Source organism: Dreissena polymorpha, chromosome 1 (genome assembly GCF_020536995.1).
Source record: "Dreissena polymorpha isolate Duluth1 chromosome 1, UMN_Dpol_1.0, whole genome shotgun sequence".
NCBI classification, from domain to species: domain Eukaryota; kingdom Metazoa; phylum Mollusca; class Bivalvia; order Myida; family Dreissenidae; genus Dreissena; species Dreissena polymorpha.
In genome coordinates, this window is record NC_068355.1 from 153,201,220 (window position 1) to 153,228,419 (window position 27,200).

Below are 27,200 nucleotides of genomic sequence, written 5' to 3' on the forward strand. Positions count from 1 at the left end.
CTCTGACCTTGAAGGATGACCTTGACCTTTCACCACTCAAAATGTGCAGCTCCATGAGATACACATGCATGCCAAATATCAAGTTGCTATATTCAATATAGCAAACGTTATTGTAAAATGTTAAAGTTGGCAAAAACCAACCAACCAACAGACCAACCAACAGACCAACAGACAGGGCAAAAACAATATGTCCCCCACTACTATAGTGGGGGACATAAAAATCTAAACTCGGGGTTTGTGTGTGAAATGTTTCACAAGCTTAGAGATGCCATAACTTCACTTAAAGTGAGTTTTTCTTGTATGGATTTAACTTTAATACTGTATAGCAACTTTTATTTCAATGGTAGTGGATTTGTATCTATTCAAGCATAAATGGTCAGTGTTTTGAGTGGCATGTCCTAGCATTTTGTTTACTCCCTTACTCCCTCCTAACACTCCTTGCCCCCCTTGTCAGACACACCTTTCCTTGTTTTATTGTGTTATTCCTGTTTTTTTATATCAAGGCCACTATTCTCACTTTCTTAGAATAAAAAATATTATTAAAACTTTTGAAATAACATCAAACCAAGAGCTCCTCAGTCTGAGACAGATGCCCCCCCCCCCCCCCCCCCCCCCCCCCCCCTCCAACAGGGCCTTGATACCCATCACTCAACGCTTTGATGACATATTGAACTGAAACCAATCTAACACTTAATGTCAAAGTGACCTTGACCTTTGAACTAGTGACCCCAATTTTTCCTATGAACTAGTGACCCCAATTATATCAGGGGTTATCTACTGTCCAAGGCCAATGCATGTGTTTAGTATGAAGCTGATTGGTCAATTTGTTGACTAGTTATTGATCATAAACGATTTCCACACTAAAGGTGACAGCGAAACTTGACCAAGTGACCCCAATTTCAATAGGAGTCATCTACTGTCCAAGGCCATTTCATTTGCGAAGTATCAAGCCAATCTGTCAATTTGTTGACAAGTTATTGATTGGAATGATTTTCACACTTATTTTGACCGAAACCTTAACCTTTGACCAAGTGACACAATTTCAAAAAGGGCGATCTACTGCTCAAGGCAAATGCACATATGGAGTATCAAATCTATTGGTCAATTAGTTGACAAGTTATCGTTCAGAAAGATTTTTACAGTTATTGTGACAGTGACCTTGACCTTTTACTCAATTTTAATAAGGGTCATCTATTGTCCAAGGCCAATGCACATGTGAAGTATAAAGCCAATGGATCAATTCGTTGACAAGTTATTGATCGAAAACAATGTTCACACTTATTGTGACAGTGATCAACATGATAGTCAATTCTCTTCTTCTTTCCCATGTCTAACTCTTCAAAACATAACATGTGCTTTTTCTCTTGAATTGATGCCTGTAGTCTTCATATTTCTACATTCAGACTCAACTTTTGGGTCAAACTTACATGCCCCTGGTAAAATCCTCAAGTTAAAAATAACCTTGTTTTTCCGTTTGGTTACTGAAGCATAATAACTGTCATGCTTGAGCTTTTTCACATAATTTTTTTTATGAAAGTAACATTTCATTTACTCTCCATTTTTATTTATGTTTCTTGTTTAATATTTAAATATAAAATACCGTATTTACTCAAGTTTTTGGAAACTTTAAAATAATTAAAAAAATTCCTTGTCCGAATATTAAGATACAAAAATATTCAAATATTACAGGTGTCAGAAAATTACAATCATATTGAAAGAAATGCAATAGATCAATGTACAATAATTTTCTTGTGATTAACTCTTTTTTCTGCTTAAAAAAAATAATAAAACAACTTCACAGCTTTGTTTGCTCTTACCTGAAATTATATAAAACCAAACATTATAAACAGAAAACATTCTGCTTCCTTATAGGGACAACAATGTTTTAGATGATGTTGGGTGAACCATTATTTTCTACTGGTGTATATGGTTATTTACCCAATTACGCGAATGCAATAGTCCATTGCCTTCAGGCATGCATCTGCCAGGTTTTATGACCTCAATCCGGTTGTAAAAATCCATGATCATAGTGTCACAAGATAAGCAAAAACAGGGCCAAAGTCTGTAGAATAGCGCATTAAATATACTGTCCTAAAATTTTGAGAAATTAATAATAGACAAAAACCTGAATGTTTGAAAATTTAGAGTCACGAAAAAAATTAAAAAATTTGCTAATACAAGGGTGTCTTCATTAGAGTAATTACAGTAGTTGCCAATTACACTGTTCACTCCAAAACCAGTCCGAATGTTATGGAATGTTGTTATTAACAAAATAAAATATAAACACACTGTTAACACATTTTGGATTCATGCTATACACATCGACAATAAGGGATAAAGTCAAGTGATATAGCTTAAATATCAATAACAGTTTACAGAAAACAGCCAGTATCAGTATAAATTATATATTCATAATAAGTAATTAGATGCCTAGCTGCAATATCTTAGGTTGGTTTTAAGATCTTTATTTAGTAATTATATAATGATGGAGTAAGAATAAAGTTGACTTAACCAGACTCAACAACCACATGCACATGAGCTTCCCATAAACCGCACAATAGAAATTTGGGGGAAAACAATAAATCTTTATTCTAAAACAAGGGATTTCATGCGAATATTTGATCTATGACATCCATAATTTACCTTGACCTTTACATTATTGTTTTTGTGCGAGTTTTTTAACGAAATTCAACCCCACTCCCAATCTCAAAAAGTATTTAAATTTTTCCCGAATGACTGCTTTCATTTCTCAATTGAAGGTTTAAACCAAAAATTTGTTCAATACATTTTAACATGTAGTTAATTTTATACATATGTATATGTTAAACCCCAGAGAGTAAACAAAGTATTGAAAACATTTTTAATCTCACTTTTTAAGTATTTGTTAGCAAAAAAACAACACCAATTATCCAATTTGTGAATTAACGACATGATTACCAAAATGGTGATAAAACACAATGTATTTAAGATAGGGAAACATGTACTAGGCACAACATTCCTTCACATGAAGTTTAATCATTATTGGTGTGTTGTTAAAAACTTATATAAATAATTATTTCAACATCCTTTATAGAAAGCTGAGTCATGCAAATATTAATATATCTGAGCCTTGACCTGTTAGTGTGACATTGATCTTTGCACTTGGGGAAAGATTCAAAGTGGCTGACACATACTGTCTTCACATGATGAAGTGTTTAAGTGATAAAATGTTCATATCACTTGCAACATGGGTCTCAACCAACTTTTTAAATTGATAATTTTTGTGAATTCTAATATGTGAAAACATTAAACAGCATTAAAATAGATTTTATCAAATGTCTTTATGTTTAATTGTATGATATAAGAATGAGACACTTTCACATATAGACAGGCTGACATTTAAAAAATCCTCATTTAAAGCCCCCGATTCTTTTTTTAACATAACAACTAAAACTAGCAAAAGATTACAACTGATAAAGAATAAATCATAAACAAGAGGGCCTGAAAGGCCCAAAATTGCTCACCTGAGATACAAAGGAACTGACCTGTTCTGTGCAACCCAAGATATCGTTAAAACGAAATAATGTTCTGACCAAGTTTAAGGAAGCGTGAACTATAAATGTTACTTTTAGAGTGCTAACAAGGTTTTATTATAGTCATATAAGCATAAATTCCCCGCCCCTTGGCGGCCATGTTTTTCACCCGACTGGAACCATTTTCAAACAAGGTTTGAGGTCACTGGGGTCAAGGTCACTGAGGCTAATAATAGATTTTCTCAAGGCCACACTTTTTCTCAACAGAATTAAACCATATATCAACAAAGCATCATTGGGGAGCATCCATCAGTTTTACTGATACCTGTTTTGGATATAAATTCAAAAACTCCCATTAAACAAAATCAGATTTAAAAGTCATGGCTGAACAACTGTATGCATGATGTTTTCTATTGTTCTGTTTTGCTTTACAAGTTTAAATTTAATGTAAAAAAAAATCTGATTTTGTACCAATTTATTATTGTATATTGAGATGTTATAACAGTATTTTAAATATTGGTAGATATTAATTATTCTATAGTAGAATCTCAAATAATCATTATTTAATATGTTTCCTGAACACACCTCTGAATTTTTTCAACATTATGTTAAATGCTATCGAAAATACACTGTAAATGTGTTTTGCAAAACATAATTTACCCTGATTAAAAGCGCACACAAGTTATGTTGCACATGTATTGATTGCTGAATAAAAACTGAAGACCAGAGAACATTGAAATCTTTTACTTTTAGTCATTAAGTTAGTTTGGTATTGCATTTTAACAAAATTATATCTTGATCTTTGAAACTCATATTTCTATAAATTTAAAACTAATCATTAATGCTGTACTATAGCGCTACAGACAAACAGTAACCGGCACAATGAGAGCACGTATATTATGCTGCCTTAATGAATATAATTTACAATTAAAGACCAGTTTCATATTCCCTGTTTAAACAATTATCAAGGCATAACAATTAACTAATGAATCCAAAATGAGGTAATTTAACATGTAGCATATATTACTTATAAATAATCACATATGTAAATATTAAAAACTACTACTAAATTCTTCTTTCAATTTTTTTAAGTGCCTATGTTATATGTTTACTAAAATATACATTTTTTCTGCATTACAACAAAGACTTGGAAAAACAAGAGATGTGCTTGTCAGAAATACAATGCCCCCTAATGCACCGCTTTTTTTTTCCTTTGACCTTGAAGGATGACCTTGACCTTTCACCACTCAAAATGTGCAGCTCCATGAGATACACATGCATGCCAAATATCAAGTTGCTATGTTCAATATTTCAAAAGTTATTGCAAAACTTTAATGTAAGGTTAAAGTTTTGGTGACAGAATGACGGAATGACAGACAGACAGGCCAAAAACAATATATCCCCATTCATTCGATCCAGGGGCATTAAAAATCATCTAATCATCTAATTATGCTATATAGTCATTATGTCTATATCTGTTACCAATTTTTTTTTTAATGTAATTATTTTATCTACTGAACATTATAATGAACATTCAGGCAAGCTGATGACATCAAACCACACTGGATTGAGTTTAAAATGAAAGATGGAATCAAAATATCTCATACAGATCAAAGAAACACAAACTAGTTGCATGTCCAGTAAGTTTAGCTAAAATGTTTAAACATTATTTTGTGATTGAACACTGTATGTGGGATTTTCCCATCTCTTTTTCAGTGGTAATTTTTATAGGTTAAATTAACACTGACGTGCGCATCTCTTTTTAACGTCCCCCTCTTGAAAATATACTTCCCTCCAAGGGCGGTAAAAAGGTACAATACGGTAAAAACAAACAAAACAAAATATATTTATTACTTCATGTAAAACAATTAGTTTCGCTATATTAACATATGTATTTAAGTTTGTAATGAGATGAAACATTCACAACATGAAAACATACCTTTAAGTTACTTTTAAAGTATTACTTCAAAGCAAAAACACTTAATTTCTGTATCAATATCTTAAACATGCATCTCTTCAAACTAAGCAAATTATGCCAAACACATTAAAATATATATAATGCTTTAAAGCTACCCAACATGTCAATCATCATAATATAAAGATTGTTGAAAACAAGATCAATATATGTGTTGTTGAAATATTGATCAGCAAATGACCTCATTAATATTTCATTCACTCAGTATAAAAATTTACAAGGACATTGTTGAAAATGTGAAAGATAAAACCTCATATCATATGTCACAATTGTTAACTTACTTCATTTACTACTGGAGTAGCACATCCGCTTTTCAGAAATACTGACGTTTTCCAAGTACCAAACCAAACTGTAAACAAAGTCAGTTGTATTTATAAAACATGCTGTAAATGGTCCCCCACTATACACACCAATATGACTGACGACATACAAGAGATATCATTTTACAATGTCCCAGCTATCTAGTTGTGTGCAATTTGTCAACCTGGATTTCAATACTAGCTCTTGAGATTTATTCAACAAGTATGGTATCATATTTCAGGCCTATTCTTCTCTTTTACAGAACAACTCTATACATTGAATGCTCTACTAAAAGACTGTAAATTTAGGCCATATTTTAAATTATTATATTTTTAGTATTTCAATAACACAACAAAACTACTGATAGTCTCAGTCTTCAAAGAAATAAATGTAAGCCACAAGTCCAAATTGTTGTGCTTTGCTTAGAACAGATACAAATCCAAAAGAGCATGACTACCGTATATGTCCTTATTGACGCTCATGCCCTATTAGACGCGCAGGCCGTCTTATCTGGGGTTGATCGGAATTTATCGGAACCATAAGATAAGATTTATGTAGCCCATAATCCATTCAAGAGTGACACATAACATCTGAAAACCTCGTTTCTGCGGCCATTTTGTTTGCAACATGGTGACACCGTAATTTGCTGAGATCGGGATAAAGGTGCGCAGTGCGCTCTTTTCTAATTAAAACAAAAAAGTGTGCATCATTTCCATAATTCGATTCCCACCATTTCGCATTGCAATGCCCGTTGTTTAAATCTTATGTAAGATAAACTACTCTTACACAAATTTTGTGTTTGCTCTTCGACTTATGAGATAGTTCATGAAAAAAATCGAGGTATATCGATCCTCGCGTCAATGTGGTATTGTTTGTTTAAGTTTTTGTTGTCATGAAAACTCGTTGATTTACAATGCAAAACGTCTTATTTGAACCGACACGAATTAATATAATCATATTTTTAAGCTTCGCATTTGCCTTATTTAGACAATTTACTCCAAAGTTTAATGTTAGCCAGTGTTTTTTATGGGAATTGTAAACAAAGAGTCAGGTAAAGTCTTCCGAAAATTTGACTCTGTGTAAATTGATAGTTTGACGTTGTCAAAGGAAAGCCGCTTCCTGTTTGAAGCAATAAAGCGACAATTTCTCGCCGAAAAAAATTGTCTTCCTTTGTCTAGCAATCAACATGCCAAACCAATCGCGTGTTTGTTCCTCAATGGCAATCGTCCAATTTAATAATAGCACGTGCATAGCTCCGCTTTGGAATCTTTTGAAGCGAACGGAGGTGGAGTTAAATGGTTAATTAAGCAAGAGTTTTATGCAAGTTGAGTTCCGATTCGCCGAAATTACTCGGCCCTAAGCATTGAAACAACGAATACATTTATCAATGATTTTCCGATCTCTGCATTATTTTGCTACCGTGCGAGTATACTACGTAGGTTACAAACCAACAAAAATAATAATTATTGTCGTCAGCACAGGTGACGATTTGCGTAAAATTGGACATTGCGATGTAATGGGTCTGCAGCAGACTGTCATACGATTGGATTAAACAATGTTGTGAGCGGCAGGTAATGAAAATGTTATAATAGATGGGCGTTTTATTTTTCCTTTCATTAGAGACAAACAAATGATATTTGCCTTATGGCCAGCACTATCATAGTCTGTTTCCACATCCATATATATGTTGTTAATGTATATTCCTCGAGGACTGCGTGTAACACCGGTGCAAGGCAGCAGCAGTGAGGGACGTCGTCATGGGTGGCACGTGCACTTTACGCCGATGACGCCAACTGTGGTGGTTGTTCGTAGATATTGAGGTTCTGCATGTTAAGTACAGCTCCAAAAAACATGTCATTTATTGGATATTGGCCAGGAAACTGTGCTTGTGAAACTGCCGGGTGGGGAGAGAAATGTTTATTTCGGAAGTGTTGACAGAAGTGCATGAAACAGATGGAGTTGCAGTAGAACATGTTGCCAAAAGGTTTGAACATCTTTTTTGAGTTTGTTTGGAAATTTCACTGTAATTAGTTATTGACAGTACGTACGTTTTTGTGTCCTGTTATTTGCATGATTTCGGTGGCTGCGATATTGGAATCCCTTAGTTTTTGAACAAGGTGTTTTCTAGCAGAATGATTACTTATGTTATTTGTTTTTTCAAAACCGGCCTCGATTGCCATAGTTTTTAACATCTTGGCAATTTTTTTCCATCAAGTTTCTGCCATGATTAAACAGTGATTTAAAATACATTTTCCTTGGTTTTTTTTGATAGATTTTTCTACTTTGCTTTCAGGCAGTCACTTGTGAGGGAAAATCTGGACCACTGCTCCGGAAGATAGAGTATAGGTACTTTGCTCTTTGAAGTTTTCGTCAATGCTTCCCACGATGCTACGCAATGTGACAGGCTCGTATTCATCATCATCATTCTTGCGAATGGAGAGCAGATATGTGGCAAGATATTCATCTAGATGGTCAACAGATAAATTGTGGATTGCTTTCGTTTTGCCTTTCTTGGCAAGATATTTTTTAAATCGACTTACATCTGCCAGTGTTTTCCAGATAGTGTTTTTGTTATGTTCGGCTTCAATTAATTTTTGTACATCTTCGGTTGTTATTTCTATGGCGTCTGATATGTTTTCACTGTTCTCAGTTTTTGATTTTGTTTCAGTAAGGGATTCTAAATAACTTTTATTTAAATTGACATTTGCATTCGTGATTTCATCAAATGGTTCATTAAACACACTCAGATTTATTCCAAACTGATTGGCAAAGTCTTCCTCAGACAGAACAACTTCCTCCATTAAACCGTCCCAAACAATGTCAAACTATCCTCCATCCACAAAGTCTGACATGGTTATGTTTATTTATTGTAATTATATATATTTTTTATGTTTAAGTCCTTATTTTCAAAAGAAATTAGCTTTTAACGAGCCTTATCAAACGCAATTCATGTGGCAAAATTAGCAAACTGTAGAAGACTACAAATGTAACCTAAATAATAATTTATGATTTAAAATTATTTCATTATTTTATGCATATTACATTGGGTTTTATTGTGAAGTGTGTTACTATTTTATTTTTTACTATTTTTACTGCTTTTTTATTGTTTGTTTTATTTGTTTGGTCTTGTTTGATTTGTTTGGTCTGTTTATATTAAGTGCTGAACTTTTGACATAACCTTTGACCTTTGATGTTTGCATATGAAGGCGTGTCAAAAAAAAGAAGTCCATTTGTTACATGACGTCATCAGCATGTACTTATTCATTCTTAATATTTGTAAAATACCTTTTTTTTCTGTTTTTGTTGTTGTTTGTGGATTAAATGTAATACATATGGGTATCAAATTGTTTGTTTTGATAAATCTGATTCAGTTTTACAATAAAACAAAACATTGTACTTAAGTCTTAGTAGCCTCCACACATGACTGATATATGGACTTCCTGTTGACCGTGATATAAAAAAAAAGATATCAGGCAACAGGATATCAAGCAGATATCAATGTGGTGGTATGATAAAAATACTTATCAACTAGACGCAGTCAAGGCGCGAAATACCGGGTCAAACTGGATTTAATGGTGAGCGTCTCTTAATGGGGAAATATTTAAGTCAATGAAAAACAAGAGTTCCGCGGTCGGAGATGACCGCATTGAAGCCGGATTTTTGATTTAAATGACAGGAAAGTACCTTTCGTGTTTTTGTCAATGCAATACTTAAATTACTGAAATATTGTTCACAGTGACCTTGACCTTAGAATGAATGACCTTGAAATGACCAGTGGTCATCTAAGTGTGCTTGCAAACCTTCATGTCAAGTTTGAAGACTCTATGTCCAAGCATACCAAAGTTATAACAATTTTAACATTTTAACATTTAAGGTCACAGTGACCTTGACCTTCAAATGAATGACATTGAAATGACCAGTGGTCATCTTCTAGTACTGGCCAATCTTTATTTCAAGTTTGAAGACTCTAGGTACAAGCATACCAAAGTTATAACATGAAATAAGAACTTTAACATTTTTACATTCAAGGTCACAGTGACCTTGACCTTCAAATGAATGACCTTGAAATGTCCAGTGGTTACTTACTAGTTCTGGCCAACCTTCATGTCAAGTTTCAAGACTCTAGGTCCAAGCATACCAAAGTTATAACAACTTTAACATTTTTACATTCAAGGTCACAGTGACCTTGACCTTCAAATGAATGACCTTGAAATGTCCAGTGGTTACTTACTAGTTCTGGCCAACCTTCATGTCAAGTTTCAAGACTCTAGGTCCAAGCATACCAAAGTTATAACAACTTTAACATTTTTATATTGAAGGTCACAGTGACCTTCACCTTCAAATGAATGACCTTGAAATGACCAGTGGTCATCTGTTAATCCTGGCCAACCTTCATGTCAAGTTTGAAGACTCTAGGTCCAAGCATACCAAAGTTATACCATGAAATAAGAACTTTAACATTTTTACATTCAAGGTCACAGTGACCTTGACCTTCAAATGAATGACCTTGAAATGACCAGTGGTTACTAACTAGTTATGGCCAACCTTCATGTCAAGTTTCAAGACTCTAGGTCCAAGCATACCAAAGTTATAAGAACTTTAACATTTTTTATATTGAAGGTCACAGTGACCTTGACCTTCAAATGAATGACCTTGAAATGACCAGTGGTCATCTGTTAATCCTGGCCAACCTTCATGTCAAGTTTGAAGACTCTAGGTCCAAGCATACCAAGGTTATACCATGAAATAAGAACTTTAACATTTTTACATTCAAGGTCACAGTGACCTTGACCTTCAAATGAATGACCTTGAAATGACCAGTGGTTACTAACTAGTTATGGCCAACCTTCATGTCAAGTTTCAAGACTCTAGGTCCAAGCATACCAAAGTTATAAGAACTTTAACATTTTTTATATTGAAGGTCACAGTGACCTTGACCTTCAAATGAATGACCTTGAAATGACCAGTGGTCATCTGTTAATCCTGGCCAACCTTCATGTCAAGTTTGAAGACTCTAGGTCCAAGCATACCAAAGTTATACCATGAAATAAGAACTTTAACATTTTCGAGCACGCCGCCAACCCGCCCGCCCGCCCGCCCGACAACATCAATCTATAAGCCGAGATTTTTTCGAAAAAAATCCGGCTAATAAAATGTGGGATCCACAGACAATTTGCGTTAAATTGGACATTGCAACATTATGTAATAAGATTGGATTAAACAATGTTGTGAGCGGCAGGTAATGAAAATGTTACACTGTTCAAATATGAGAAATAGGTAATAGTGGTTCGAATTTAACGCGCAGGGGTCTTGAAAAAACAGGCGCAGTGCGCGTAAATAAGGACATATACGGTATAATATATTAATTTCAAGCGCTGGGCTACATGAAACTACAGTCTTCAGCGCAGTAATGGCAAGCGACTGGAGAAAATAATATGTGTTACATAAATATTACACTTGCTTTCCATTAGAAAAATCCAAAGGCACTTGACTTATAAAATGTGTAAATGTATTAACCCCAATCAGCAAAATTGAATTTTTCAGCATCTCAATGATTACATGGTGTTTCCCTTGTCATATATATACCCATTGCAGGATCAGTTGAATCCTGGGTTTTCATGGCAAGGTCAGTTGACACCATGTCATTTTTATTATAAAGAGAACATTTCATGCTGCGTATACATTAAGTTCCTTAAAGTTTACTTTTGCCGCCTCCTTAACATAATCAAATCTGTATACATGTACTCAGATAGGGACCCGCTTTTTACTCAGATAGGGACCCGCTTTTCTCTTGCACTTCTTTAAATTTGATTCATCTGGTCTGACATCTAGATATGCTGTGATGTTAGTTGGCATATTTCTGGCATTATTATATGACTATTATATGACACTCATGACCACATCACATGTGCAATCAATGGGAACTAATTGACAAACCATAGCTAATCAGTAATTATGTTCCATTAGACATCTAATGTAGAGGATTAAAATTGAAAATATGATTAGTTTTTTGTTCAGGTTATATCTCTTTGATAAAAACTCTTTTAACACATATCCTTTGCCTATTACATAACAACTCTCTCTTACAGAGTAATATACCTTTTATTCATGTCCGTGTTCAGTGCGCAACTTATTTAGTATTGAAGGGATTTAAAAAAAAACTTTGTTCACTTTTAGAGGACATTGAAAGGTAGTGTTCAGTCAAAAAGCCACAACTCTATCGATAGAGTACAAGAACCACAAATCTCTAATCAGAGTGCACAAACCAAAACTCTCTTATGAATAGTTTTGGAGTAATTAATGCCCTTTGATTAGCTTTTGTGTAGTCCATCTCTTGTGTATAGCATACCTCTGTTTGTCTCCTATTTAAATGAACTTTCATAGATTAAAAGATGGTTTTAAGAAAAATGCTGAGTTCAAGGACCATGACCTCAGTATTTACAGATTTGTCAACCTTTCTTAAATATCCATAATCCCTGCATAAATTCATAAGTACTTAAAGGATAAAGTAAAACTGTATATATTGATAGAGGACGTATCAAGGCATTCATTGTTTCCCTTTGGTTGATAATACGTATTGTAAACTATTTTTTCCCACCACCTTGGTTACAAACAACATTGATCTATTTCTGTAATATAATATGTTGTATATATATAGTTCATTGGATATAAACAAGGACATGTGTACTTCAGAACGCCAATCCAGTCATATAATTCACAAACAAGTCAGTAAATACGTTGACTCCATTTAACTATAATTGTCGATCCAATCAAATAATATTGTGATTGTGATATATGATTATCGTGTATAAAAATATTATACAAGATTATCATATAATACAATTCTAAAGTACAATAATGCCAAATCCATGAGTTCAGCAATTCATCTTTATGTTTTGATAAAAGCTAAAAAATCCGGAAAAAAAGTTTTTGAAGCAAAAAAATCAGGGGAAAATTCCGTACCACAGGCTAACTGAAAATCGTTATATTTACATTGCCGATCTTCCGTGTTCTTTTATTGCTTCAATTATTAATTATTTTAAAGACGATAACGAGGTTTTTTTAAATCATATTATGCGTAAAAATAAATATTTGGATTTAAATGAATTATGCATGAAATGCACACTTTCCATGAGGATACCATCAAGGTTTTCATCATATGTCTCCGAAGTAACTATCCACGATTTTATCGTCTATATAACCATCTGGTGGGGACGGAGACCCCACCACAACAGTACATAATATAATCTGCAAATGTGGTCCAAAACTGCATCCAAGAACGAGTCACTGTGACCTTGACCTTTGACCTAGTGACCTCAAAATCAATAGAGGTCATCTGCCAGTCATGATCAATGTACCTATGAAGTTTCATGATCCTAGACCTAAGCTTTCTTGAGTTATCATCCGGAAACCATCTGGTGGACAGACCGACCTACCGACATACCGACCTACTAACATGTGCAAAACGATAAACCCCCTCTTCTTCGTTGGGCTCAACTTAAAGCTGCTAAGCCTCAGAAGCTTGGTTTGCAGTGAACAAAGACGGCATTGAAGTAAAGGATTGACCGGTACTTCAATGAGCTAGGCAGCAATTTGCATCACAATGGTCTGATTGATGCGCCAGAGCTGATATGGAAAGTTGACAAGACCGGTTTCTCGACAGAGCATTCACCTCCCCAAAAAATATGTTCTAAAGTTGTAAAGGCAAAAGAAGTGACCACTCCATGGTCTAAGACAGTAACTATGATCTGGGGTATAAAATTAATGCTCTAGGTAACCAAGCCCGCACCCTTTTCTATTTTGCCTGGAAAGAGGTGGCAAGACAGCTTCATAGAAGGTGCGGTTGCAGGGTCCTTTGACAAATGCCAGAGAGTAATTGTATATTGTTTGATTCAACGAGGCATATTTGACAAGTATGTAAAAAACCATTCAGCCCTGTATGCAGCCTTGAATGCAAGCATCGATGACAACCCAGTCACATTAATACTCTATTATAGACACAAGACAATGACAATGACCACATGGGCATCGGAAATATATATTATTTTGTTTGTTCTTCCTGCACACTCCAGCCGCCTCACCCAGCCCTTGGACATTGGACCTAAAGTACAGCCAATGCGGATTCACAAACATTATCCTCGCTCACGCCACAGCCAGAAAATTAGTACTCGGCGGCCGCGTCGTGTGTTCACGCGGCGTATCGCCGAAGCATGCGGCATCGATCCACGCAACAACGCAGAGTCTGTAGTAACCTTGCGTACTTTTGCGGCATAAATCCGACTAATATGTACGCGGCGGATTGAGTGCAAAGATATACACCTACATGTACATTTGTGCAGCGTCGAAACCTAGATTTACACTACATTCATAGTTATTATTTTCACGTTTTAATAAACGGATAAGATTTTTATATGATGCTTTATAGACCATTTATATAATATCACGTCCTCAAATATATTCCACACGTAATGCGTCGTAACAAATTATCATTGAATTAATTACGCACAACTGTAAATGTTTCATTCGATTCTCAAATGAGCATTATTCAGTTTGTAATCCGAAACACGCATCCGAATTTTAATGCTAACGCAACATTAACAATTAAATTGTAGCGTCAAAGTGTTCATTGCTTGTTTCCGGTCTGCCATGTTACATGGTAGTGAAGCGTGGGCACCATCCGCTTCTGATCTACAACGACTTCCTAGAAACGACAGAGCAATGGCCCGCTGGATCTGCAGCGTCAAACCTGACGACGGAGTCGACACTGACACGCTGTATGGAAAACTAGGGATACCAGAAGTCACTGCATCACTGAAAGCCAGACGTCTGAGGTGGTATGGGCATGTTGAAGGTGCCACTTCTTGCATCAACCCTATCATGAAGATGGTCATTCCTGGTGCTAGAGGTAGAGGGAGACCAAGAAAATCGTGGTCTGACTGTGTCAGGGATGACCTGCACACCTGTGGCATGGGAACCCACAGAACAGAGCAGCGTGGATCAGGGGTTAGGCGCTCTAGCCGCCTGCTGCTTACCCCAGCTACTGGGACTAATCCCGCTGCAGATGACAAATAAACTCAGGATCAAGTCAAGTCAAATGAACAGTGCTTTATCCTTTGTCTCAATAAAAAGGGCGTGAAAATTATGCAGACATGTAGAACCTCGCATGGAAAGTGTGGGTGTATTTTGTGTTGTATAAAAACATGAACATCACGTCAGGCGATTTACGCAGTTTAGTGGAAAATAGCGCCCTGATTGGACGTTATTTCATCACATCTTTAAATAGAAACAAATGCCAAAATTTATTTGACACTTAAGAAAAATGGCGTATGTTTGTATTTCTTGAAATTCATGAGAACTTTTATCATAAATATTTACCAGAATTTGCTTTTAAACTGGAATATACGGGACTATCGGGTAATGAGAAGCGCCGGGAAAAATAGTAAGTATGCAGTCATAGATACATTAAATTGATTAAGATTTTAGATATTATTATAATTGTTCTATTCAAATGTATACACTCACTTATCATTTTTAAAAGATTTTTATTTTATGATGCGCATCGACTCGGCGTCATGTCGCTGATCGCTTTTTGCCTCGGCAGACAGATGCAAAGCATCACGGCGAAATGCCGCCACATACTGACGCTGCTTCAACGGCCGACTTGGCATCAATCCGTTGCGCCTTGACGCCGCGGATCGCGAAATACATTTGTTCCGTGTTGGCTGTACTGTATGTCGGGTCTTCATGCATTATAACCCAGGAATGTCAATTACTACATTAGACATAGCTAGGCTCACTGCTAAGACCTTCAGCAAGGCAGTCTGCACAGAAAACATTACATCAGTCTTCGGAAGTCTGGCATATACCGATTCTGTGCAAGCACCATTACTATTGTCCAGACAGCTCCAGCATCTATATACCCCAATGTGGAAACTGATGAGAGCGACCCTGTCTCTGAGGTGGTGGTAGCACCAAGGGCTGAAAATGACACTGCAACATTGCTTTTAAACGCTAGAAAAATGACATGTTGTGCAGCGTCCAAAAAAGAAATTTCTCCCACCAGTGAAAATAGTCCAGAATCTTAACACTGAGGCAGATGCTGATTCACTGCGCTGACAACAAGTAAAGAGGGAATCCAAGGCCCAAAAGGTGGAAAAAACAGCTAAGGCGCAACAACAACAGCAAGCACAACAGCCATCTACATCTAGAATGTAAGCAAAACCAAGGCAGACACAACCACTTGATTCAGGGTCAGAGTCCAATCTTTACAATGACACAGAGAGTGATGACTTGTGCTGAGTGTGCCAGAAAAGTAGTCCAACTGAATTGAGGAAGGATGTTTCCTTTGTTGTTTTTTAATGGTTTGAATGAAGTGTGTGTGCCCATTAAGTACATCTAGGTTACTGCACTGATGTAGGTTTCTTGAGGCTGGATAGCTTCTACAGGTTTACCAATTGTTCCGAAGAATAAATGAAAATGTTACATTATGTGAATATTCAGAATGACAAGAGTTGTGTTTGTCAGAAACACAATGCCCCCTAGTGGGCCGCTTTAATTTATTTATTTTTGTTTTTTATTATATCCCTTTAAACAAGAGATGTGTTTGTCAGAAACACAATGCCCCCTAATGAGCCGCTTTGATTTTTTTTTACCTTTGACCTTGAAGGATGCCCTTGACCTTTCACCACTCAAAATGTGCAGCTCCATGAGATTATATATATATATATATATATATATATATATATATATATATATATATATATATATATATATATATATATATATATATATATATATTTATATATATTTATATATATATATATATATATACACACATGCATGCCAAATATCAAGTTGCTATGTTCAATATTGCAAAAGTTATGAAGAAGGTTAAAGTTTTGGTTATAGTTTTGGGACACACACACAGACACATAGAATGACAGACAGGCAAAAAACAATATACCCCCGATCTTTTGATCTGGGGGCATAAAAATATTACTTCCCTTGTAAAAATGATCTGTACCTGCCAAATGATAAATAGAAATTATCTCCCTTTAAAGCTTGTTGCTTCCCTTGGATTATTTTTTTACTTTGACCTTGAAGGATGACCTTGACCTTTCACCACTCAAAATGAGCATAAAAATTAGACAGTGCTTGAAAATAACTGTTATATTTATTTTGTTTGATGTCTTTAATTGCATATATTTTAATTATTAATTACGTTATTAATTGTTAATTTGAATGATATTGCAAAGCTTTGTTTATTCATGTTTAATTTAATATAAGTGCTGTTTAGCTTATTTACAGTGGATCAACCTGCTGAAAAAAAAAGGGCGGACAGTATCGTAGTTTTTTATGCTTATGCACTTAACAATAATGGTTTTTGTCAAAAAAGTAAAGTCAACTATGTTTGTCTTCTAAATCATTTATCTGATATATGAAGATGGTTTCTAGACACACATGAATATTCCTCAAGTACCCTGAGTAAACCCTGTTGCAGTATAATAACAAGAGCACCGCAAAACGGGTGCCAACGCTCGGCTGCGAAAGCTTGTCAGAAATATATATTAATTTTTTTAGATGTCACAGTGACCTTGACCTTTGACCTAGTGACCCAAAATTGGGTGTGGCGTGTAGAACTCATCAAGGTGCATCTACATATGAAGTGTCAAAGGTGTAGGTGGAAGCACTTTGATTTTAGAGCCAATGTTAAGGTTTAAGCACGACGCCTACAGCGGACAGCTGACGGCGGAAAACGAGCTCGCTATGACAATACCTTGGGTTTTCTCCGGAAACAGCCAAGCTAATAATAGCCCCTATATTTTTATCCCAGCAAAACTAAACCCTATAACCTTACAGACTGAAGGGGCTGTTATTGAAACAAAAAAAGTCGGTAACTGTAAATATGAACCATCTAGAATGTTTGAAAAAAATATGCAAATATGTCTTTGTCTTTGTTTGTGCACTTTTACATTGTCAGCTTACGTTAGGCTGTTGTCCTCATAAGGGATAGCTTGAAAAGGTATTTGTCAACAAGGTATTTTTTGCAGGTAATGGTAGGTGTGAACAGGGCTTCTTGATGCTTTCCAGTTTGGTCCAGATTTTTAGTGCATTTGTTGTATTCGTCATTCATGATTGTTAAGTACAACAATCAATAACCCCACTCTTCCAACATAAGCGATTAACGGTTTTACGTCAAAACATACCTATCTCAACTACAGTAGCCTTGGAGATACAGCATTAAAAATTTGTTTTTAATTAACACAAAAGTTTCCACTTTCAAACAACAAGAGGGCCATGGTGGCCCTGGGTCGCTCAACTGAGTAGTATTAGCGTCAAGCTAAGATTGTTAATGTTGTTTTGTGAAATGAAAGGGTTTGTTGTTTCAGTAGTTATATACATATATTTGTTATAAGTAGTTTTCTGTGTGAGTGTTTACTTTTTTTTAAATGGACATTTGTAACCTGTTGCATCAAAGCCATATTTTGGATAAAAGTAATATGAGGACAGTAATTTAATAATGAGCATCAGCAAAGAAAATGGAAGTACATTTATTGACAAATTGTAGTCAAGCTTGGAGATCATGAGATAACAATCTCAGCATCTTAGGATGTTATACTGCATGACTAGTTACAACTTGTTTTTTCAAGAACTGCTAAGGGTTATAAGATACCGAAAAACAACTGTATTTTTTCAATAGATTGAGTGTTCATGACATTGACTGTATTTTCATCATTAACTAGAGCTTCGTCACAGTATACTCCCACTTCAAAAAACAAGAGAATCTAATTTATGGCGATTTTTAAGAATTATTATGCCATTATCATTTATGGCCATTTTTGACCTTTGAACTCAAAGTGTGATTTTGACCTTGGAGATATCGACATAATTCTCCTTGGAGATATCGACATAATTCTTTCGTGCGACTCACCATCCAATCATGGTGAACAAATGATTTTAAAATGTCACAAGGAATGACATAGTTATGCCCCGGACAAGCTCATTTATGGCCATTTTTGACCTTTGAGCTCAGTGTGACCTTGACCTTGGAGATATCGACGTAATTCTTTCGCGCGACACACTGTCCAATGATGATGAACAAATGTGCCAAATTATTTGAAAATCTCACAATGAACGACATAGTTATGGCCCGGACAAGCTCATTTATGGCCATTTTTGACCTTTGAACTCAAAGTGTGACCTTGACCTTGGAGACATTGACATAATTCTTTCGCGAAACACAATGTCCAGTGATGGTGAACAAATGTGCCAAATGATTTTAAAATCTCACAATAAATGACAAAGTTATGGCCTGGACAAGTTCATTTATAGCCATTTTTTACCTTTGAACTCAAAGTGTGACCTTGACCTTTGAGAAATTGACGTAATTCTTTCGCGTGACAGACCGTCCAATGATGGTGAACAAATGTGCCAAATGATTTTAAAATCTCACAATTAACAACATATTTATTGCCAGGCAAGATTTCGAGACAGACCGACAGACAGACAGACAAAGTGACTCATTTATAGCCCCCATTACCAATGGTAATGGGGGTATAAATACAATATGTTGAATTGTTATCATATATCAAAGTCAGTTATAAGGAAGTAAATGAGTTTATGAATATGTACAGTAAGTTACCGCGTATAGTGCGCCCCCAAGTATAACACGTATGCGATTTTTTAAAGCCAAAATGGAGAATAAAAAGATTTCAAAACCGAAAAACCTGAAAATCGGATCGGAAAAGTGCCGCCATTTTTATACTGCGCAATCAATTAATCCAGGTTATTCGAAAGTTTAATTATGCACTCTTCAACAAAGAAGAATTTATTTGATCAGGAGCATGAGTTGCATAGCAATATATTTGACAATTTTGAAAAGGGTCGTCTTTGTGGTTCTTTTGACTTCTTCTAGTGTGGTCTTCCGTCAATGTCTGATGCATCGATGCATCGTTCAGACGATTGCAAACAAATGTTGAAAACACCACTGTTGAACGTTCAATATTTATACACACAAAATGCAATTGCATATTTTCACGTTCTCAAGTGTAAATTAGTGTCTCAAATGTTAATTAGTGTCTCATCAAGTCCTGGCACAAATTACTCAATAAAAGCTGGCACTCAATTACGAAGTTCAAAAAGACGCCCTCTCACACCTACCGTTACCCGCATAAAAGACGTTGTTCACACCAACCTTTGCCTGCTCTCCGCTATGTCAACAACAGTCCCCATCGGAATTCATCATTAAAGAAGTGTAACAACACAAACACAGAAATGTCCGCAATTTTATTCAAACAAATTCATTTTTGCCCAAAACTTCTTCTAACCCGTTCATATCTATCGGTAATTGTCAACGGCCCCTTCAGTCTGTAAGATTATAGGGTATATTATCTGGAAAGAAAAATGGTGGCCATTTAGATTATTTATGATAACATAACAAAGTTTTTTGCAATTAAGCATCCAGTATAGTGTTGTATCAATGTATAGCGCGCACAAGCTTTTTAAGTTGAAATTCGGAGGTAAAACCCTGCTCATTATGTGTGGTATTTTACGGTACTAGAAATTCAAAATTGATCTTATTTTTAGGTATCAAACATCTGACACTTAATCTTTCTTATAGTTAAAATATAGAAGTAATCACACACACAAAAATTGCAAATTTATCATATCCGAACAACTGTCAAACTATTTGGAATTTAAATGCGCAAAAAATATGTAGCACATATACATTCATTTTGAAAAAACAACTTCCATGATACCAACTGATCTATTTAACCAAACAGTGTTTGTGCTTCTTAAAATGTGATTAATTGCTGCTGTTATTATTGTTTTGTTCACTTTTTGACAATTGTTTTTAAATCTACCAGAACAAATTTCAAACTCACCTTGCAATGATTCTATTGAAACAGCAATAAAACGCGCAAAAAAACGCGAATCTTTGATAATCACACACAAACTACTGAAAGACTACAAACTGTATAAGCAGTCTATCTTATCAATGGTGTCCATCTGACATCAAGACATATGTCTTTGAAGGGAGAGCCCAGTTAATGGGGTCCAATTTCCAGGGAACTGTAAGCCTGTTACACAATTATCACATGGCTATTCACAAAGGCATCAATCAACACTATTCATAATTGTACTGCAACATGAATGCAAGCACAGGTATAAATATTTTTTATAGAGAGTAGGATAAGTAAATCATCATCACCACCATCATCATAATCATGATCATCATCATCATCACCACCATGATCATCATCATCATCATCATCATCATTGTGCACCAACATACTCATTATAACTAGAGTATTAACATGGTTTGAATAAAGGAAAACTGCCCCGCCCCCTGGTGGCCATGTTTTTCAACAAACCGGAACCATTTTAGAACTCAGGTGAGTTATCATAAGAAAGACTATTCTCATAAAGTTTTAGGAAGATTGGACTATAAAATTTACTCCTAAAGTGTAAACAAGATTTTACTATAGCCATGTAATGAAAACTGCTCCGCCCCCTTGCAACCATGTTTTTAAACGGACCGGAACCATTTTCAAACTCAGCCAAGCTATCATAAGAACCAATATTCTGACCCATTTACATACATATTGGACCATAAACATGACTTCTAGAGTATTAACAAGGATTTTCAAACGCCACTGAGACATCATTAAGACAAATGTTATGGCCCAGTTTCATCAAGAATGGACAATAAATGAGACCTCTAGAGACTTACAAGCTTTTGTCTTTAATTTGACCTAGTGACCTAGTTTTTGACCTCACATGACACAGTTTCGAACTTGACCAAGATATCATTAAAAAACATCTTTAAACCAAGTTTCATGAAGATCAGACAATAAATGTGGCGTCTAGAGTGTTAAAAAGCCAAAATGCTTGTTGTGCTCAGGTGAGCTAAAAATATTTCAAATGTACTTTTGAAACAACTTACTTTAAAATGGTATTATTAGTTGTGTTTTATATTTTTGTTTCAAACCCCTTTTGGTGAGATACTAAATTCTAAATTGCAATCATGGGCACAGCCCAGTCAAATTCATAGTTAATCGAAATATAAGCCGTGATGCAAAATTTTGTAGAACAAATATGCTTTACACATACAATTTTGTTTTTATTAGGGCAACACAAAAAAGTGCATAGACAATGAAAAACACTTGTTCAGAACAAATGGAGTCATTGTTGTTGTTGAAGGTTTTAATTGTCTCACACAGATAATTGTTCCATTAAGAGTATTAAAGGGATGCAATTGGCATTGATATCAGTAGAAGGCAGTGTAAAATCAGGCCTTTCATACCTACAGGTCTGTTAAACGGACCAATTCCTAAAGCAAAAAAGTTAAGTTTTTTTAGAAAGGAGTGTCTAATGATTATTATACCTCAATATATATAAATTTCACTCACATCGAACTATGTATGTAACTATAATTTATTTAAATTTGTCCTTCTTATTTAACGGCCATTAATCACGGGCACCACCTCTTTTTGCGATGCATTAACAAATGAGCCAATGCTATCTCCAAGGTGGCGCTAAGGACCGGATATTTTAAAATTTCAAGAATAATTCTTCAGGGTGAGTTGCTTTTATATGTTTTTCCAACATATTTCGCAATATTTAAAAAATCGGACAATGTAGTGCAATTCAACAAAGATTTATTCACCCACAAATATAAATAAACATACAACCAAAACCCATTTGGAAACTTATGTTATAAGTTTCAACATGGTGGAGTTTTTGAAAGCATATAAATGTGTTGTACCTGTGCGATGTGCAGAATTCCGCCTTATTAATTCGCGAACGACATCAAACAATTAAGTTCAATGTATACTAGTGTATACCATTGCACTGTATATGAATCATCACATGACTTACATTTGATAGATAGTGTTCCTTTTTCATATCCTTTTTATTTTCAACGCATATGCTTAAACCCAAATCTATACAGAACATAATACAGATTCTATAAATATATAAGTAACCAACTAAATTCAAAAGTAAAGTGTTTGAAAACAAGAGGGCCATGATGGCCCTGAATCGCTCACCTGACTCATTAAGATCAGATGAAAACTATGACCTCTATTGTCTACACATGTTTTTCTATGATTTGACCTAGTGACCTAGTTCCTGACTCTAGATGACCCAAATACAATCCCAATCCAGATTTCATCAAGATAAACATTCTGACCACAGTTCATAAATATTGGATGAAAACTGTGACCTCTATTGTCAACACAAGGTTTTTCTATTTATTTGACCTAGATTTTTACCCCAGATGACCCAAATACAATCCCACCCAGATTTCATCAAGAATTCTGACCAAATTTCATAAAGGTTGGATGAAAACTGTGATCTCTAATGTCTACACAAGGTTTATCTATGATTTGACCTAGTGACCTAGTTTTTGACCTCAGATGACCCAAATAAAATCCCAACCCAGATTTCATCAAGATAAACATTCTGACCAAATTTCATAAAGATTGGATGAAAACTGTGACCTCTATTGTCTACAGAAGGTTGTTCTATTATTTGACCTAGTGACCTTGTTTTTGACCCCAGATGACCCAAATACAATCCCAAACCGGATTTTATCAACATTTTGACCAAATTTCATCAAGATTGGATGCAAACTGTGACCTCTACTGTCTACACAAACAAATTGTTGACGGACGGACGCACGGACACACGCAGGCACGCACAACGGACGCCGGACATCACACTATCACATAAGCTCACCGTGTCACTTCATGACAGGTGACCTAAAAATATGTGTCGGAGATAAACATGAACAGTTTTGGTTAAAATCCCATAGAAACAAGGGCTGTTTGTAAAACATGCATGCCCCCCTATATGGGCTATAAGTTGTAGTAGCAGCCATTGTGTGAATATGTTTTTTGTCACTGTGAATGGTGGTGGTGGTGGTGGTGGTGGTGGTGGTGGTGTAGTAGTAGTAGCAGTAGTAGTAGTAGTAGTAGTAGTAGTAGTAGTAGTAGTAGTAGTAGTAGTAGTAGTAGTAGTAGTAGTAGTAGTAGTAGTAGTAGTAGTAGTAGTAGTAGTAGTAGTAGTAGTAGTAGAAGTAGTAGTAGTAGTAGTAGTAGAAGTAGTAGTAGAAGTAGTAGTAGTAGTAGTAGTAGTAGTAGTAGTGGTAGTAGTAGTAGTAGTAGTAGTTGTAGTAGTAGTAGTAGTAGTAGTAGTAGTAGTAGTGGTAGTAGTAGTAGAAGTAGTAGTAGTAGTAGTAGTAGTAGTAGAAGTAGTAGTAGTAGTAGTAGTAGTAGTAGTAGTAGTAGTAGTAGTAGTAGTAGTAGTAGTAGTAGTAGTAGCAGTAGCAGTAGCAGTAGCAGCATTACAAGACCAATACTTAAGAATGATCAAACGGGAAAAGGTAACATAGCACCGGCAGTAAATATGGGGCTCATTTACAGGTCAGATTTGGAATCTCTGCTGTAAAATGAGATTTTGAATGAATTAAAGGGAGGCAAATCTGTAATAAAAAGAACATGCATAAACCGTAGTTGTTTCCCTTGTTTGAACCATGCTAAATCCTTACAAGTTTGGAAAGAATTGGATGAAAAATTTGGACTTTATTGCATTAACACCATTTTCTCAATTCAAGGGGAGGTAATTCTGTACTTCATGGACCAATAATGCTCATTTTTTGTAGGGTTCGTGTCCTCATTGATATAAAGACACTGTGCAAATTTGGAAAGGATCGGACAAAAAATGTGGAAGATTTTTGAAAGTTTTCACAAAATAGGCAAAATCGAATAAACATGCAAAGTTCAACGAGCTCCTGCGGCCATGTTTTTTGACGAATCAAATTTCTTCGAACAACTTTTTCAGGGGAGCCCTCAAAGGTCATCCCTGTGAAATTTTTTGAAAATCTGATGAGCGGTTTCTGACAAGAAGATTTTTTAAGGTTTTTACCATATATGGTCATGGCGGCCATCTTGGTTATGTGATCAAATTTTTTTTAACAATTCTTTTGTCCCATGACCTAGGGATGCTCCACATGAAATTTAGTTGAAATTGGCTCAATGGTTTAGTAGAAGAAGATGTTTACAAATTGTTTACAGACGGACGGACGGACGGACGGACGCTGAGTGATCACAATAGCTCACCTCGAGCTATGGCTCAGGTGAGCTAAAAACATATTGTACAATATAAATCCAAAATATGTAATATTCAATAGATCCAATACTAAATTCAAAACATTTTCAATATATGTTCTCTACAACTAATTTGTTAATACGATCACAAAATTCACGAAGTAACAAAAATATATTACTTCTTCTTGAAATGCTGAGTTTTGTCCCCTCTTAAAATTGCTTAATTTACTAAAAGGCAAAGATCAACAAATCTTAAATAGGCTAACATATGCCATTCCTTCCTACTAATATCTGCACAAAAATAGGATAGCTTCGGCTTTAATCATTAATTTAACTTTTTGTTTATTATTCTCAAGCTTCTTTCCAGTTTTGTAGTATATCAATAACAGTAATTTAAAAACCTCTTTGCAACACATGTTCAGAATTATGTAGACTTTACTTTTCTTGATTCTATTTTTGTTATGATTGAATTTAGAAAAAAGATCAAACACTCAACCTGGAATACGAAACAAAAAGTGTATGGTCGGCAATGAAAATTAAAGGGGCATTTTCAGGTTTTCTTAAATTTACAAAATTCAAACAAAATTGTTTCAGATTCGGAAATTTGTTTTAATTATGATATTTGTGAGCAAACAGTAACACTGAACATTAACCATTCTCTTCAATATCCATAATATGCATCTTTAACAAAAACAAACTGAAAATTATAAAGCACTGCAACACGAAACGATTGAATAATTTGGATAGTTCTGTTTTTGTTGTCATATTTTGTGATACTACGAGGATTACTTGTATAAGTAAATATACATCACTTATTGTATGAGCAGGGATGACCTAGTGGTCTCTGCAGCGATAGACTTTTACTCCAGGAGTCAGTGGATTGAGCTTAATAGTTGAGGGCTACTTTTATTCTTTCTCTAATTTTATTCTTGTTTTTTTTACTGGAGCTTTTTCGATCCAATGTTTACATTAATTTTGTCAATATAAAGCATTTAATGACAAACTTCAAAACATGCCAAAATCTTTATAAAGGCCCATTTAAAATAGCTAAAATAGTGCGTTGGCACCACCTCCTGTCTTAAGCCCCGACTCCTTGGCATTGGCGCAATCTCTTTTGGAAAAACACCAAATTATCTATTAGATTGACAAGATTCTAATGTTTTTATGCATCGGAAAACTTATACATGTTTAAAGCAATTGTTTGAAGTTGTTAGGGATTTCATTGGGTGAAAATGTTCTCGTCACACAGGCAAAATACATCGACTTTATGTTAAAATCTTTACCATGCCTCAGCTCATAAAGGTCATCACGTTTCCAAACGGGTTGTTATTATATGTTTATATAGTGTACATTTGTGGATGAATAAATCTTCGCTGAATCGCACTTCATGGCCAGATTTTATCAATAATGCGAACTATGTTGAAACAAGAGGGCCTGAAAGGCCCAAAGTCGCTCACCTGAGATAAAAAGAAATGACCTGTTCTTTGCAATAGAACAAATGTTCTAACCAAGTTTCATGAAGAATGAACGACAAATGGCCCCCTGGCAGCCATGTTCTTCAACAGACTGGAACCATTTTTGAACTCGTCCAAGATATTATTGGGACAAATCTTCTGACAAAGTTTCATGAAGATCCAACAATAAATGTGGCCTCTACAGTGTTAACAAGGCAAATATTCATGACACACAACGGAAGACAGACAATTGACAAAAGGTGATCACAAAAGTTCACCATGAGCAAAAAATATTATGCTCATAAAGATTGTCACCATGTGTGAAGTAGAGCTGCAACGATTTGATCCGATGCAATCGAAAATTGGTTTTAAATGCGTCGATTCGATTATGATACCAACCCTACCAACCCTACCAAATTCGATTCGATTCTTTAACATATAGACATAGATACCTAAAGCGCGCTGTACTCTTGACTATTTGATACGGAAAGGAATAGGTTTTATCTTTACCTGTAATTATGACACGCGCGATTGGTTACTTATTACTTTAGTCTTTCAATCAATAAGCGCGTTACGGTCTACTTTGGGAAACAAGAGGGCCATGATGGCCCTGAATCGCTCACCTGACTCATTAAGATCAGATGAAAACTATGACCTCTATTGTCTACACAATGTTTTTCTATGATTTGACCTAGTGACCTAGTTCCTGACTCTAGATGACCCAAATACAATCCCAATCCAGATTTCATCAAGATAAACATTCTGACCACAGTTCATAAATATTGGATGAAAACTGTGACCTCTATTGTCAACACAAGGTTTTTCTATTTATTTGACCTAGATTTTT

The 27,200-nt window shown here is 35.2% G+C and overlaps 1 protein-coding gene across 2 annotated transcripts in view; it reads right to left on the reverse strand.

Annotated features, from left to right (window-relative positions):
• LOC127856183 (uncharacterized) overlaps positions 1 to 27,200 on the reverse strand; it is an 89,350-nt gene that overhangs the window by 35,197 nt on the left and 26,953 nt on the right. The window contains exon 1 of one of the 2 annotated variants that reach the window (XM_052392258.1): positions 5,769 to 5,938. The exons of the other annotated variant lie outside the window; for it this stretch is intronic. The gene's annotated coding sequence lies outside the window, so the exon portion shown is untranslated. Of the gene's footprint in view, positions 1 to 5,768; positions 5,939 to 27,200 lie in introns of those variants that run through there. 2 annotated transcript variants of the gene reach the window in all.